The sequence below is a fragment of the Onychostruthus taczanowskii genome, unplaced genomic scaffold (genome assembly GCF_017590055.1).
Source record: "Onychostruthus taczanowskii isolate IOZ18803 unplaced genomic scaffold, ASM1759005v1 scaffold276, whole genome shotgun sequence".
NCBI classification, from domain to species: domain Eukaryota; kingdom Metazoa; phylum Chordata; class Aves; order Passeriformes; family Passeridae; genus Onychostruthus; species Onychostruthus taczanowskii.
The window spans coordinates 123060-138758 of record NW_024500084.1 but is presented as its reverse complement, the minus strand read 5'-3'; positions in this window follow the sequence as shown (position 1 = coordinate 138758).

Below are 15699 nucleotides of genomic sequence, written 5' to 3'. Positions count from 1 at the left end.
CCGAACAATCGTCAAAGAGAGCAACCACGAGACAATCCCCGATGCATGAAAGAATGCAAACATCAGAAGGCTTAACAAAGTCTTACAAAATCAGGGCGACAAGCAAGTATTTGTGAAAGAAGGACAATTTGCTTAGTGCTGCACTAGAAGTCCTGTCCTTTTGCCAAAGGAGAAGTCTGTGATCTGTATAAGTAACTTTTTGTTGTGTTGACCTGTTTCAGTCATGCTGGAAATACCAATGGCTTTGGTGTCATATAAATTTTGTAAAAATTTGTCTCTAGGAAGACAAGAAGGAAGACACAGCACTGTGCATAAGGGAAGGCAGACACGGGCCAGATATTCTGTCTTCTGGTGAGCTCCCTAAAAACTCAGGAGCAGAGTTAAGCTGGGCAGTTGGCACCCTGTCTCCTGTTCCAAGCCAGCCAAGGCATACACTGTCCCTTGGCCTGCTGTCCACTCAACCAGAAAGAGCTCAGGATCATGACAGACACTCTAGGTCTTGGAGACAAAAAGAAAAGATTCATGTGGTAGAGTGGATACTGGGAAGAAATGGATGAAAAATACATGGTTTCTGCAGAAAGACCGATTTGTTTAGATTTTTATTATACCAGGTCAGAAAGTAAAAACCAGCTGGTTAAAAACCATGCCTATTTTCTTGCTGCTTTTTTCAGCTTTAATAATTCTTTTTTTCACAGTATCACAGAGTTGTTAGGAAAATAACGTAAGGTATAGTTGAGGTCTGTCTTCAAATTTCTTAGACTAGGATAGTATTTCACAAAGAACCTCTTCTGTGCTCATGCTGAATTTCACAGTTGCTTCCCACCTTGAGCAAATACCCAGTTCTTGTTTTCATGTATAACTAATAGATGTGAAGACAGAATTATTTAATACAGATCCCAATTACTATGATTTTAAATTATCTTTATGGCCTGATAGAATTACTGAAATGTTTTAAAGCTCAACTCCTGTTAGAACTTTATCCGCCAGAGGCTGATTTGTTTTCTATCCTGTGCTGTCACACGTGCTAATAAATCTGAAAATGCAATTATACCATTTGAATGTTCTCAGCAGCACAAATTTTTAAAATCAAAATTATTACAGAAAATTTTCAATACTTTTAGGGAGTAATTAGCCTCTGTGTAAGTGATGGGGTGTTAACATCCTGTGGCTTGAGACTACAAAGCTGGAATTACAATTTGATTTTGAAAAACTCATAGTCTGCATGGATGGTGAAGTGTCCATGTGACAGACCTGAACAGTTTTTTATTCCAGCAGAAATAATGAGATTGATATTTGATTGTCATTTTTTGGTGGCCTTTGCACATGCTGGAGAAAGACACTGTATTGTGTTACCCAGAGGAGTTGTTTATACAAAGAGCATGGGATAAATGACATACTACAGAGGCCAGTGAAGGTAACCTGTGTAGAACTGATTGCTTGTAAAACAAAGGTCAACTGTGATAGTACAGCCAATGCAGTCAGCCAGTCAGGCTGGTGCTGCAGTAAATTATGCTGGCTCATCACTAATGTAAAGAAAAAAAAACCTACACAAAACCAATTTCTTTTACTATATTAATGCTCTAAAATCCAGTTGTTCATTTCCACATTGAACACATCATCAACTGCATTTTTAGATGAGCTTCCTTGTAGACTGAAAGGTTTAATGTAAGAGAAGAAGTGTGTGCACTCATTTCATAAAGCTGAGGTTGCTTACTTTTCACCTATGCACCCAGAAAACAACACTGTTGTGAAAAAAGCATGCCCTTACCTTTCTCATGTCAAAAGTACTGTGAATTGCAGCAGGTACTACTGTTGCCTCCTCAGACACCACATTCCCTCGCTGGAAAAAGCAGCTTCCTGCTGACAATAAATCAAGCTGCTCTCTGCTTTTTCTCCAAGTACAGTCAGCATGAGATCTACTGTTTAGTCTGCCTAGTTAACAGTCAACATGGTACAAGGAAATTTTATTTGTCGAGGTAAACTTCTGATTTGGCACTGAAATCTAGAAAGAGAACCAAAAAAAAAGTTGAGCGGAGAAAGCTGTGTCTTAAAATGAAATCTCTCTTACATGACTTCTTGGGCAGAGAAGCTGTCTGAAATGGGCTGTGAACCACAAGAGACTTAGAGACTGCCTGGCTCTTGTGCTTCACCACAGTATGCTCACAAGCTTTCCTTGCAGTCAACTGCTATACACTCATCACTTCTGACATTGATGTAATTTATTTCTATTCCTGAATTCCCCTTGGGTTGGGGATAAGACTGTAGCTTCTGATAGCTTTTAGTAAAAACATATAGGCCAGGTTTTCTCCTCTGACCTGTCTAAATCTTTAGCATTTTATTTAAAAGGTAAGGCTTCCATCTATATTGGAATAAGTATTTCAAACACTTTTGAGAAACCAAAAAACCATCTCTCAGCAATTTAGCTATACAACTTTTCTCTCACATTTTCCTTTTCCTAAGGAGAAATATTTTGCATAAGACTTATTGATAACATTCTTAAATCAAAGTCATTCATATATTTGAACTTGAATAATTTTCTTTTTTGATGCCTGACTATCTCATTGAAGTCTTGGCAGATTCAAAGGTTGACCTATTATGCTAATTCTATTGTAAAGTGTATAAATAAGTTTCCTTTATTTAGGTCCAACATCTAGGTTTACTGCAATAAAAGACTTTATAATGAAATAATCACTGAAGATCTCAGGAAGCTTTTCAAGCATTTATTTAGGTCCTGTATTAATAGTTCATGTTCTGTTCTTTAATCTGGTTTTAACTGGGTGAAGTAGCACCATTTCAAGTAACAGCATATTAACTAATTAAGGAAGTAAAAAACTAAGTAGAATTACATCACTGAACAGTAACTATGCTAGCTAATATTCAGTGTTTAAACTAGGTAAGTATCTGCAAGCCAATACTGAAGAAAATGTTTATAGAGACACCTATTATAATGAAGAGTATTGGTAGGGGAAGGAAGAGAAATCCTAACAGCATGGACATCCTCTTGCCAAGAACATGCATGTGGAACAACAAACACACACAACAAACATCACTCAGACCAAAGCTTCTCATGCTCTATGACACTGGCAAATTGTTTGCCTTTCTTTTTTGAAGGCCTTCTCCTGCTGTGGATTGTTCTGGATCACAGGGTCAAATACACGAATCGTCTGCCTTGGAAACATGGTTGAAGAGCTGTAGAATAAGAGCCAGTCACATACTGGCTGTCAATTCCCCTTTGACCTGTAGCTCAAAGGCACATCAGAAATGCAATTTAACTAATCTCATTGATGACATGATGAAACCCATACCACACACATTGGAGGGCAACTGTTAAGCTAAAACTGATTTGCATGAAATTGTAGGAGTTTTCGATAGCCCAAGTAGAGAAAGAAGTACTGTTTTAGCATGTTTGTCATATGTTGCTGATGTCTAATGTCTGGAAAAAGTATGTGGTGTGATGTGCCCAATTTTCAAGATGAAAGCCTCTGATATAGGCATCTTGGTGGTAATTGAGCCATAGAGGGTTCTGATGTGAAGTTGCCTCCTTCTTTGCAGGATTAGTTTCCACCTATCTCTCTACACAGATATAGTATCTCTTGAGCACGTGTGAAGGCCACAATCAAAGTAAAATCTCAGTGAGATTTCTGCTGGAATAAAAAAATCATTCAGATCTACCTCTTAGAAGTCTGCACAAGCAGATGGAAACAAACTAAGGTCTCTAGACTGCTGAAGTGTTACTGCTTGAGAAAATGAAGAAAAGTTTTCCAAATCTGCTGCTGCATCCCCTCTGAAGAGCATGCAGAAAGCCTGGCTTCATTTAAAACAAGCAGCAAAGGCATGTTGTAGTAATTAATCTTTTTGTACGGCAAAGTACCTATCTCCACCAAATCCTCCTAAAAAAAGACTTCTAACAAGATAATTTACAGGTCTGGCCTAAGTGAGAAAATGGCTATTATAAAAGTCTGCTCTGTCCTGAGCAAAGTGGGAAAAGAGTAACTTTTGGGCAATAGCACAGCTGGTATGGCAATGTGGTTTATAATTTCCTTCTTCAGATAATGCCTTAATAGCAAAACATGAACATGTATAGTGGTTAGTCCCACATATGCCTGACCTAAACATTCAGTAATGAAGATAAGATAATCCCTATCGTTTCCATTTTCCCTAATGCTACTTAGTTGGTAAATCACTCATTTAAGATAAATAAAATGTGAACCTTATAATTGTCTCCTGGTCATCAAGCTTTTAAGGTCCCTCATTTGATTTTGACATTCTTTCCAGAAGTCTGGAATTTTACTTATGCATTCAAGAGGTCTTTCTGTTAAAATTTTACATTCACATGCAGTCATATATACCATGAGAACTAGTTCTCACTGCAGAGAGATCTGGACTGCAACAGGGTGAGGAAACCCCAATGCCCATTTGTAGCAATGTCTGCATTATCCAGTGTGCTTTCCCTTATGGGTATTATTACTCAGATTCATGCCTGGCATAAAATTTGACAATGTATTGTTGCCATATCCACATCTCTAAATCATTCCAAGTTCAGGAATTTTTTCTCTTGCTTCTATTTAATGAGTCAGCTGTTGAACTATGTTTAATTTATGCCCAGCAAGAATTACTTGTTAGGCTATTTTTTAGCATCCTTTTGAACGGGGTTCATTGTACAGAGGAGAATGACAACATTGTTTTTGTTGCAAGAATATTAAAGAACATAATAAATTAGATCAGCCATGCTCAGGCAATTTCTGCATATAATCTGTAAAATTGCTCTTTAAAGTAATTTCAGGGCAGGAATGTATTTGTTCAGATTAACAATGTCTTAAAGGGTATGGAAAATAAACTCATGTCAGCTCCTTCTATCCCAACAAATGTTCTACCTCTGATGTGCAGCCTGTTTTTCCTGCTGGTAGTTTGCTGTGGGTGGGTATGGGAGGATGTTTGGAGCATGGAAATGTTATTACAAAGGCAAGTCAGGACTCCAGAAGCCAGGGCTTCTAACGTCTATGGTGTTTGTGAGGGTTTCTCATATTTATCACTCTGTCTGCACTTGGGTCTCCTGTTCATGACCCTGCCAGCACAGTGCAGCTCTGAACCTTGAACCATGCTGCCTGTGAGCCTGTGGACTTCTCTTTTCCCTGTCTCACCACTATGTCCTAGAGATTGATCATAGCTTTTTCACTGAGGCCAGATGGTGGGCTCAGTCTCAGCAAAGGGCTTCCTCCCACAGGGAGGGACAGCAAACAAGGAGTTCCTCAAGAACTGCCCCATCATCACCAAGCAGTTTCTCTTCTTCCATGACAAGGTAAAGCTACCCTCAGCACCAGCACTGGCCTCCAGAGAAGCAGCCTGTGTCACCTGAAAGAAACCTTTATCCCATCTCAGCTGGGAGTCTATGTTTTCTGGGCTTCCAAGCTTGGGGGTGTCCTTGATCCCTCAGGTCAGACCAAGAAATGCATGGGGCTTCAGCTCTGGTGGAGCAGCTCTGCTCTGCAGCTCAGCATTCCATGCTGAGGTGAACATCTCACCATTATCATCCTTCTTCATCTTTCTTCTGAGTGTGAGCTCCTACCAAATGACTCCAGCCTGTCAGGAAATGCTTCACCTTGCCCTCACCCTGCCATTGCAGCTGGTAGGGGTCTTGCTGGGCTCCGGCATAGTGCAGAAATAAGGAGCTGAGACCTCCTGATCTGGGGTTTGGCTGGGGTGCTGCTCTGTGCAGGGAGGAGGGCTGTCTTAGGGTGGCTGCTGACCACACCTTGTCATTGCTGTGGTGGGGATCACAGCCTCTGCTGCTGGGGACCTGCAAAACAGCTGAGGGTGGCAGGGGTGTCTGGAGGTCCTGGTCCAGTCCAACCCCCCTGCTCCAGCAGGGTCACTGAGGGGCAGTTGCCCAGATGAGATGTGAGTGAGCTGAGTTTAATTGCAGAGAGAGTTTACATTAGACAGAGTCTCCAAACTCTCTGCAATTAAAGGCAGCTAGTGGCTCCAAGACTGCAGACAGTAATTATAGGTGGTTTCTCACTTCCCCATCATATGAGAACAGATGTGGGTTTGCAACAATAAGCCCTTGCCACTCCAAGGAAAGAGCTGACCTTGTTTTCTCCACTTCTATGGTTGTTTGTAAGTATTTTTTATCTAAAATGATTACAGAAGAGCTGAGTTTGAACCATGGGATTTACTCTGCTAAAGTGATTGATTTTAGTTGCTCAAATTTAAATCTTAGTCAAGATACTTAGAATACAAAAATAACCAATAGTTTTTGAAGTCCAGCTCGAAATTCAACAGTTTACTTAAAGAACATAAAATTATTTCTATGGATTTTTATGTCTAAAATTAATTTTGTCTTTTTGAGAAAAGAAGTTTCAGAGACAGTTTTAGATTAATTGTTTAGCCCTGAAAATAATTTGTTTCAATGGAAGTGGATAGCATTTAGATCATTGTACAAAGACAGGTCTTTGAGCAGTTTCTGAAAGGTACTTTAAAAAGTTTGAATTAAAGTACTTTTATCAATGTTGAAGTATTAGTATGGAGTGTGTAGATATTCCACATAAAGGTTAGGGAGCCTTGCAGTGGTTTTCTCATGGACAAGAAATGCCTCTGTCCTGGGCAGTGGGACAGCATTCATTTTATTGTGCTGAACTCTGGATCACTGTTTCACACATCAGCATCTGCCAGAAATGAAAACCAAAATTAATAAGTACAATTATTTAAGGGGTCTCATGCCATGAAATAGATTACAATCTAAAACCTGTCACTTCTTTACCTCTTATGAGGCCAAAGAAAATCAGGTACAAGGACTTAAGGCACAAGACAGTGGAAAGAAACACATCTAGTCCAGCATTCCTTTGAGTTTTAAACAGTGTTCCCCTAGAGGCCTGGCACAGTGTAAAGGAACTGTTCTGCGCATCTGATTCCGTGTCACTCACACTTAGAGATGTCTTTTCCTAGAAAAATCAGTATCTAGTACACAAAAACTTCTCACCCAAGAATTCCCCAGTCAAGTTCAGGAGAGCACCAAGACCAGTGCTTAAGATTAATAGACTCAACTGCCTGAATTTGCTTCTGTCCCACTTCATCCCAAATTTAGGTGTTTTTCTCCTTGCATCAGCACCAGTGAGCCTGGCTGCATCTGGACACCAATGTCCAGTTTTGCCTCCTTAGAACTGGGCAGACACTGACTCCATGGAAAAAGCCCAGCAGATGCCACAGAGATAGAGAAGGTGCTGGAGCATGTTACATCCGGAAAGGGATGGAGAAAAGACTTTCATACAATCTGGAGACAAGAACGGATAGGAAGACTGTTTTGGATGTCTTCAACTTCTTTGTGGTGGGGAAACAAAAGGAAAGGGACAGAACTCTGCTCTGAGGTACAGAAGGACAGCACCAAAGACACTTGCCAGAGACCAAAGGGCCCCTTTATTCCCCAGCAAGATGTTTGACTGAGGAAGAGAGATACAGAGAAGCCATGGGATCTCCTGTAGATCATCCCTGCTCTACTGAACAAATCCTGAGGCACCCTGGTTCAGCTGCCACTCCTTTAAACATGGAGCTTAAAGGTGTGATGGGGCAAGTGGTGGATCACAGACCTTCAGAGGTCTCTTGTGAAAAAAACATTCTACAATACTTTGTCACAGCTTCCTGAACACTGTTTCAGCTCATTTTCCTGAAATATCCTCTGCAATCTGTTAGGATTCCAGAGCTAACAGGAGTAGTACTTAGTGTGTTGGATGAATCCTTGTCTTGGAGGACAAATAGAGACAATAGGAGATAATTTGTTGTGAGGCTTCTTTGTCCTGAAGCTGTAATATTGGTAACAATTGCCCTGGTGGCAGGCCATCAAGTGTATTTCTACTGCCCATTTCTCATGAGACTATGATGCCCTGACTTATCCTGATTTCAAAAGTTACTAGTGTTAAAAAAAAAAAAACAAACAAACAAACAAACAAAAAAAAACAACCCCAAAACTTTTAATATTTTAAGGCAAATAAGCTGGGATTCTTACAAGTAAAGCTTTAAGAAGGCCTTACAGGAATAAAGGGAGTCAGAGCTAGATGCAAGTCAAGCTAGATGATGGCTGCTGTAGAGGGCTAAGGAAAGTTGGTGGTAGAATCTTTAGTCGTAGCATCAGGTGCAAGCAGGTACAAGAAAAGACCAATGGTCTAATCCAGGATGAAAGTAGCAGAAGACTGAAGAAATTTATGAACATATTACTGGAGAAAACAAAACAAAACAAAACAAAAACCGGCTTAGCAAGGAGCAGGGTAGACCTGAAGTCCAACAGAGGTATATGCTTTTAGCTTATCACAAAGATGGAATACTATCTGTTTGGGATGCTCAAAATATTAAGGTTTTTCAGAGGAAAATTATCACAAAGCTACAGGATAACATGTTTCCCTTTACAGCTCTTCTAAAAAATAATGTGTGATTTATGGCTAGATATAACTTTGGGATTATTTTCTATTTCCTGGGTCTGAGCCTTGTATCCCATGATGTGCCCTGGCTTCCTTAGCAACAAAACATCAATGTGCAAGCTGAAAACAACTGAGCTGTGATGTTTTCCTCATAGGAAGCTAAAAATACAGTCTTTGTATTCCTCTGGTATCCAGCTTCACAAATGCACCCATTGTTTCTGCTTGTTTTCTGCCTGTTGCACTAGAAATACTGAAAAAGTAGTGCTGTAATCTCAAAAGCTGTACTTGGGAATCCAAACGCCCTCATATCTCAGCTCCAAACTTCCGCATGTCTAGGACAGTGTTTCTGTCTGTGTTTTTGCTTTGTTATCTCTGGGAAACAACTTCATCCTCCTTTTAAAGTGTACTCAGCTCCCCTAAAGGTCTGGCCGCTTCAGGAACCAGGACTCTGCCATCAACATCTCTTATTACTGTAGTCTAAATATGATGCTGCACTGGTCACCATAGTAATACCCTGTCACTGTGAGTCTTTCATGCACATCTCATCATCATGCAAATACATTTCTCAATTTTCTTTTTTAAATCTGAACTGCAGTAAGCTAACCTACAAATGTCTTGGCATGATCACACTATTAATCATTGACATTGCTTTTTAGAAGCCTGGCACCTTGTTTCATCCTGTGTTTGCAGTTTGCTCTTTGATATTAAAGCTGACTTGTGAAAAAGGAAGAAATGTGGGATGGCAGCTTTACTGCCCTCCAACTCTTTGCCCACTCACGGCTGCAAAAACTTATGGAAGTTCTATGCCACTGAAATAAACCTACAGCCTGCAGATCCTCCCCCATGTGCTTGGAAATGTGGCACAGATGGAGCTGTACTGTCTGGGGATTACATATTGGGGAGCGTGGCTATGCACAAGAACCCTGTCAGTATTTAAACCCACTCACTGGAGGCTCATGGGGTGAGTGGGTAGAAAAGAACACGGAGAAGTGTTATGATATCCCAGTATTGGGCTGGGTCCTGTCCTGGGAAGGGAAGAACAGATTCCCCAAGAATGAGAGGTTTTCTTCTGACCAGATTGAGAGAAGAACCTCTGGAGAACCACAGTGGAAATTGATTTCCCAGCACCACTAGGAAGGACATAAGTGGGGCTGAAAAGTAGATTTTTAATAGGCAAAAGACAGAAAAAAGTTCAAACTATATATGTTTTCTGTTTGTACAGAATGTGAGTTACAATCCAGGGACCTAAAAGGATCAGATCACATCAAACGGAAGTAACATCTGTCTTTTGCTACTGTTCTTTGCAGGGCTGCTTCTCCTCAGCTCCTATTTTCAGGACACAGTAACTCTTCCATGTTGTACCACATGGAAGGCTATACATCTTACCAAATCAGGAAGTGCCAAAAGTCGTTGTTGAAATAATTTCTGCTCCTCAAAGGAGAATCATGTGCTGTTTTGTATTCAGGAGAGTTTCAGGTTGTTCAGTGTCCATCTGGCATTAGACATGGGGCTAATGAGGAGGAATTACTTCTGAGGCCACTTACTCAAGTGTAGGTCTCTGAGCTCTCATAGATTTTTTGGTTGCTGTGCTTTTTTAACATCAGCTGAGCATTATATGTATTTCAGATAACATGGTAATTGAGCTGGTACTGTTGACCAAAGAGGCTGTTGTAATGAAGTCGTGGATGGCTGCTCAGTATGCAAATGTCATAATGACACTGAACTCCGGAAAGCGAAAAGCACCATATGGGAACTGTTTGCTGTAGCATGCAACAAATCTTTGAGCTGCCCAGTGTTAAATGAGCCAAGCTGAATCTTTAAGTAAATGGGTGTAGATTAACCATTAGATGATTATCTTCAATAATTTATTAAAAATTAACCCACAGCACTCAATAGAATTCTCCTTGACAGAGATTTGGACTCCCCAGGAAAACCCCTTCTCATCTCACCCATGCCATCCCAAAGTGAAAGGTCATCCTGTAGGAATCTGCTGAGAGATTTGTTCATCTCTAAATGAGCAGCACAGAACAGCTGCAACCCCAGCTCAGATGGCCCCAACATTGTTCTCAGTCCATGCCACAGCCTATTGAACAGACTGACCACTTCATTAGACTGGAGATAAATGTGAAGATTTGACTCTATCTTTACATACAATGAAAATTCAATTTAAATGTCTTAGGTATAAACTTAAATGCAAAACTTTGTATCCACAAACTTGGTTAGTTGACATTAGGGGCTGGATCTGATTTCAGAGAGTGCTGGCTAAAGGAACCATATAATTGGTGTTTGCTCTGTTAACTTCTCACCTTCTCCAAAGTCCTTTACTGTCAGCCTAGTTTTCTCCCAGGTTAACAGTGGGGGCTAGCTCTCCAAAACCAACAAAACAGTGCTAATAAGGTAGTATTTGAGGTACAAATAAGGAAGAAAAATGTTAAGAAAGAAAAAAGATTTCAAAACAGGCTAGTACCATGGTTGGTACTTCAGCAGCGCTTGTAGTTTTATTTTTTATTCTCATAGAAAAATGGCACACTTTCATTCAAGCAAAAAACTTGAGGGAACCTAAAAGGGATTTAAGAATGGAAGCGAGGTTCCAACTCAATTTTACTTCTTATTAAAAAAAAAAATTAAAGGCCAGTATATTTCAAAAGGGACTAAAGGTATTGATTTAAGAAACCAAAATGAGATGCCTAACTTCTAGAGTGATTATGCAATGCTTCTTATACTACACCAGTTTGAAATACCCCAAGTCATTAATCACTGGTGTGTAACATTGTCTTTAGAGTTCATAGAAGGAATAAATGTGTTGCTGTCCATGACGGGGAACCTTAGCAGACTAAGATTCATTAATCAGAGCTGCCTTTTCCTCACGGAAAATGACAGCTCTTATAAATTTTATCTGTAGTTTTCATACGTGTGGGTGATTTGGCTGACTCATTAATCCAGGCAGAGATTGTTAATCAGTGGATGACTGCTATGCATGCCACAAAACCATGATTCAGATTTGTTCCTTTGTGGGAATGCCTGATTGAAATAATAGTATGTCTTACATTAAGCTGTAGCCTTCTTATTTTGATCTTTGTTTTCCTTAGAAAAATGGCTTATGTCTGCCTTCTCCAAATCTTTGTTTTCCTTTGCCAATCTCCAAGACATCCAGCAATAAAGTGGTGACCTCAGTCTCTAGCTGTCACGAGGTTTACAATAGCAGGTGCCTGGGTCAAGAGACACTACATCACTGCAGCCCTCTTGATAGAAAGAGCTGCAGTCCTTACTAAACCTGGGAGGAAGAAGGGGTACAGGAGCCAGGCCTTCACTTCCTTTGTTAGGCTCAGTGAGTGTGTCATTGCAGGGAGCTCCTTTGTGGCCATCCAGGATTTTTAGATAGGCAATTACAGACCTCCTGCTGAAATGCTTGCCCTTTTTCCACTCAGAGAGCTGATTTATTTCATTGGTTTTGAGTGAACTAGTTCTTCTACAGCTGTGTAGAAAAACTATCCATGTGTGCAGTTACAGAATGGGACAGATACTGTAGAAGTGAAGAGGACTTAGAGGAGGTAGTTAGTATTCCAATCTTAGGATTCTCCAGTATAAACTACTGTAAAAAGGTTAGTCATAAGCCTGAAAGTGTTGCAGGCTTTGGACAAAGGCTTACTGCCTCAAATCAGCAATTCCTTTACTAAAGCTGTTTAAAAGAAATACGAAAAAACTCAACCCAGAAATTCCTGGGCTTTATAGTGGTTGCATTTCAGAAGAAGACCTTCGATCTAAATGTCTTCTCAAAACCTGTCATAAATTCACAGCTTCAACTATATCGTAGTTCAGCATACCTTGTTTTGAAAGTAAAAGGAATGCACTAGTGTCAATATGAAAATGCAATAAATCTAACAAGCCAGGTGGCTTTAGGTCATGGCACATAACCTTGAGACACTGCCACATAACCTCTTAGGCTCAATAACAAGAGGGGGGACCCCCAAACAGGGGACACAAACAGAAGGGGGTACACCCATTTCATTTTCCCTACCAATGCTTTCAAGTTTCCTGCAAAGGAGAAGTGTCTTTGAAGAATACATGAAAGTGATAAATGGAGAATTAGCTTTTACACTAATGTACACTTAGTACATTTTCTGTACAACTAAAGAAAAAACCAATCCAAACTTCATATGCTCTTTCCTCCACTTTTTCTCTTTGCCCTCTTTCTCCCCTCCTACAGACTTTCAAAGTTTGCTTTAATTTTTTTTCTCCTTCTCTGCAGTATTCTTCTCTCCCTTAGTATTAATTTGTGCTTATTTTTTTCCCCATGTTTACTTTGCCTAGCAGATCTCAGGGTGCCTAGCTCCCAGCCTCCTTTCATTCCTCTCGCACAGCCCACTGCTTTGCTCCTTGGCCATTTCTTAGATAAAAAGGGAAAATACTATGTAGTGTCAGATGATGGAGAAGTGGAGGAACCAGGTAAAGATTTATGGGTAGGTTCTGTGATTATAAAGAGGACTAGAGTCCAAACACCTTCAGTGTCAATATCTACAAGAAATTTACCTTCAATTTGAGATGTCTAAGACTGTCTTTGGAAAATTATCCCACAAAATTGTATCAGTATCTCATCCAAAATAAATTGCTACTTTGGGAACTTTCACTCACCATTAAACATTTCTCTTTGTCCAAGGTTCTACCTGTTTCTCCTTTCTGGTATAAACTCTTCCATGTATATATCACAGAAGCAGGAAACTTGTTCCCCTGTGAGAGAGGGTCACAAAGATCAACCAGAAAAAAACTGATTTACAGTAAAGGGCCTTGCCTTGCCAAGTGCCTTGCAAACGTGGCTATTTTTCTCTGAGTCACATTATCTATCTGAATGTTAAATTATAAAAGGTAGTTCCTAGGTGTGGGTACAGCTCTTGAAAGGTCCAGATCACTAGCAAACTGGTTTAATCAGACAGCTTTAGACATCCTGTTTGCCTTTCATGTTTTTATACACATTTGAATCCTTTTCAGTCCTAGGAGTCCCTGCCCAAAGTTGAGTAGCTCATGTGCTTCTGTGGAGCTTCATGGTAATTAGATGCTGGTGTTAGTAGTTCCTGCTTTAAGAAAGGCTGTGAGAATCACCTACATGATGCAGATCCAGGTATTTCACAGGATGGTTTCCATCACTTAGCACAGAAGGCCTCATGCAGAATCTCTGTAGCTCTTTGAACACAGTCACAATAGAAAGACCCATCAAGTCCCATCTAAAGCTGCTCAGGACATGGTTTCTCCCTGTGCCTGCAGGTGCAGCCTATTCTTGCTGTACTCAAGTCCAGCCACATGATGCAGCTTATCATAAGACAACATTTTCATGTTTCTTCAGAGTGGGGTGGCTGTTTGTGGCTGTGGCTGTCACAGTATGAATATGCTAGTCCCCCAAACAGATATGATCAGAAGGTGAACATATGAATTACTGAAGTCTTGATGGCAATAATTATTATTATTGAGCCTTTTTTACTCCCTATGTCTCTCTCCTGATTCCTAGAACAACAGCATACTTCACCTCAAAAGCTGCAGCAGCATCTGGAAACATTTGCATTCCAGTACATCTGCTATTGTCACTGGTCGGACAAACTTTAGCATATCATCAGGATGTCCCCCTATTTTTCTGCCACAAGAAACCTGATCATAAGTTTAGAAATCCTGTGGTGGACTTACCTAACTACTTGTCCAATTCCATAGGGATGAATTACCACGTGACCACATCTATAAGTAAAAATGCTTTCCAACAGCATACTGGACATGTCCATCTACTTCCTCAATCTCTTGTAATACCATTGTGAGAAATGCTATACAGAAGTCTTGAAAAGAATCGGAAAGCTTAGAAGGGGAAGTCCAAGGATGCTCAGGACAGGTTTAAAAAGGAGATTGTTAAAGGCCTCAGGAATCCCCATGCCTTGCTGAAGATCACAGCATGGGCTAATGTGTCTTCCCATGGAAGGAAGTATTTGCACTTCAGCACAAAAGACAATAGGTGATATGGGTCAGGATCAGCCAGGATGCAAGTGGTTTTCTTGGCCACCTAGGCACAGTTCTGGCTCATGTTCAGCCAGCTGTCACCCAGCACCTCCAGGTCCTTTTCCATCAGGGAGTTTTCCAGCCACTCTTCCTTAAGCCTTTGGCACTGCATGGGGTTGTTGTAACCCAAAGGCAGGACCCAGCACTTCACCTTGTCAAACCTCATACAGCTGGCCTCAGTCTATCAATCCAGACTGTCCAGATCCCTCTACAGAACCTTCCTGCCCTGCAGCAGATCAACACTTCTGCCCAATTTGGTGTCATCTGCATACTGACCTGAAGAGACACTTGTTCCCTTGTCCAAACCATTGATAAAGGTGTTCAACAAGAGTGGCCCCAATACTGAGCCCTGGGGAAAAGTGCTTGCAACCAGCTGCCAGCTGGATGTAACTCCTTTTGCTACCACTCTCTTTGTCCAGCTCTTCAGCCAGATATTTACCCAGCCAAGAGTGCACCAATGCAAGCCATGAACAGCCAGTTTCTCCAGGAGAAAACTGTGGGAAATGGTGTCAAATGCTTCATCAAGGTTCACAGAGACAACATCCGCAGCCTTTCTCTCATCCACTAAGTAGGTCATCCTGTTATAGAAGGAGATCAGGTTGGTCGAGCAGGACCTGTCTTCCCTAAACCTTTGCTGGCTGGGCCTGATCCCCTGGTTGTCCTGTATGTGCTGCATAATGGCACTCAACAAATCTGCTCCATTTCATCCCCTGGCGCCACTGTCAGACTGACAGGCCTGACTGACAGGCAGTTCTCTGGATTGTCTGTCCAGCTCTTCTTGCAGATGGGTGTCACACTGACTAACTTCTGGTCACCTGGGACCTCCCTCTTTAGCCACGCCTGCTGGTAAATGATTGAAAATGACTCAGTGACTCTACCAGCTCCCTCTGTACCCTTGGGTGGGTCCCATCTGGTCCCATGGACTTGTGCATGTCTAAGTGGTAAATCAGTACATGCTGGATACTCAAGAAGAAATTATTTTTATCCCTTTTTCTCAATGTTCCTTTCTCCTGTAGCCTGCTCCTCTTTACAGAGTTTACTTCTGGCTTCACACCTCTGCTTTTAATTTTGTACAGGTTGCATGGAAGTGTATCTGAAACTGAATTGCTGGATTTTAAGTATTGATGTTTGTGGTTTGTACTCGTAAAGTCAATCAAAAGACTGACCAGTGTTCTTATCAGTGTTCAATCTGGCATACTAGAGCCAAATTAAAATTGATGGTCATGAAGAAGTCAGGAAGGTAAACACTAGTCAGGAA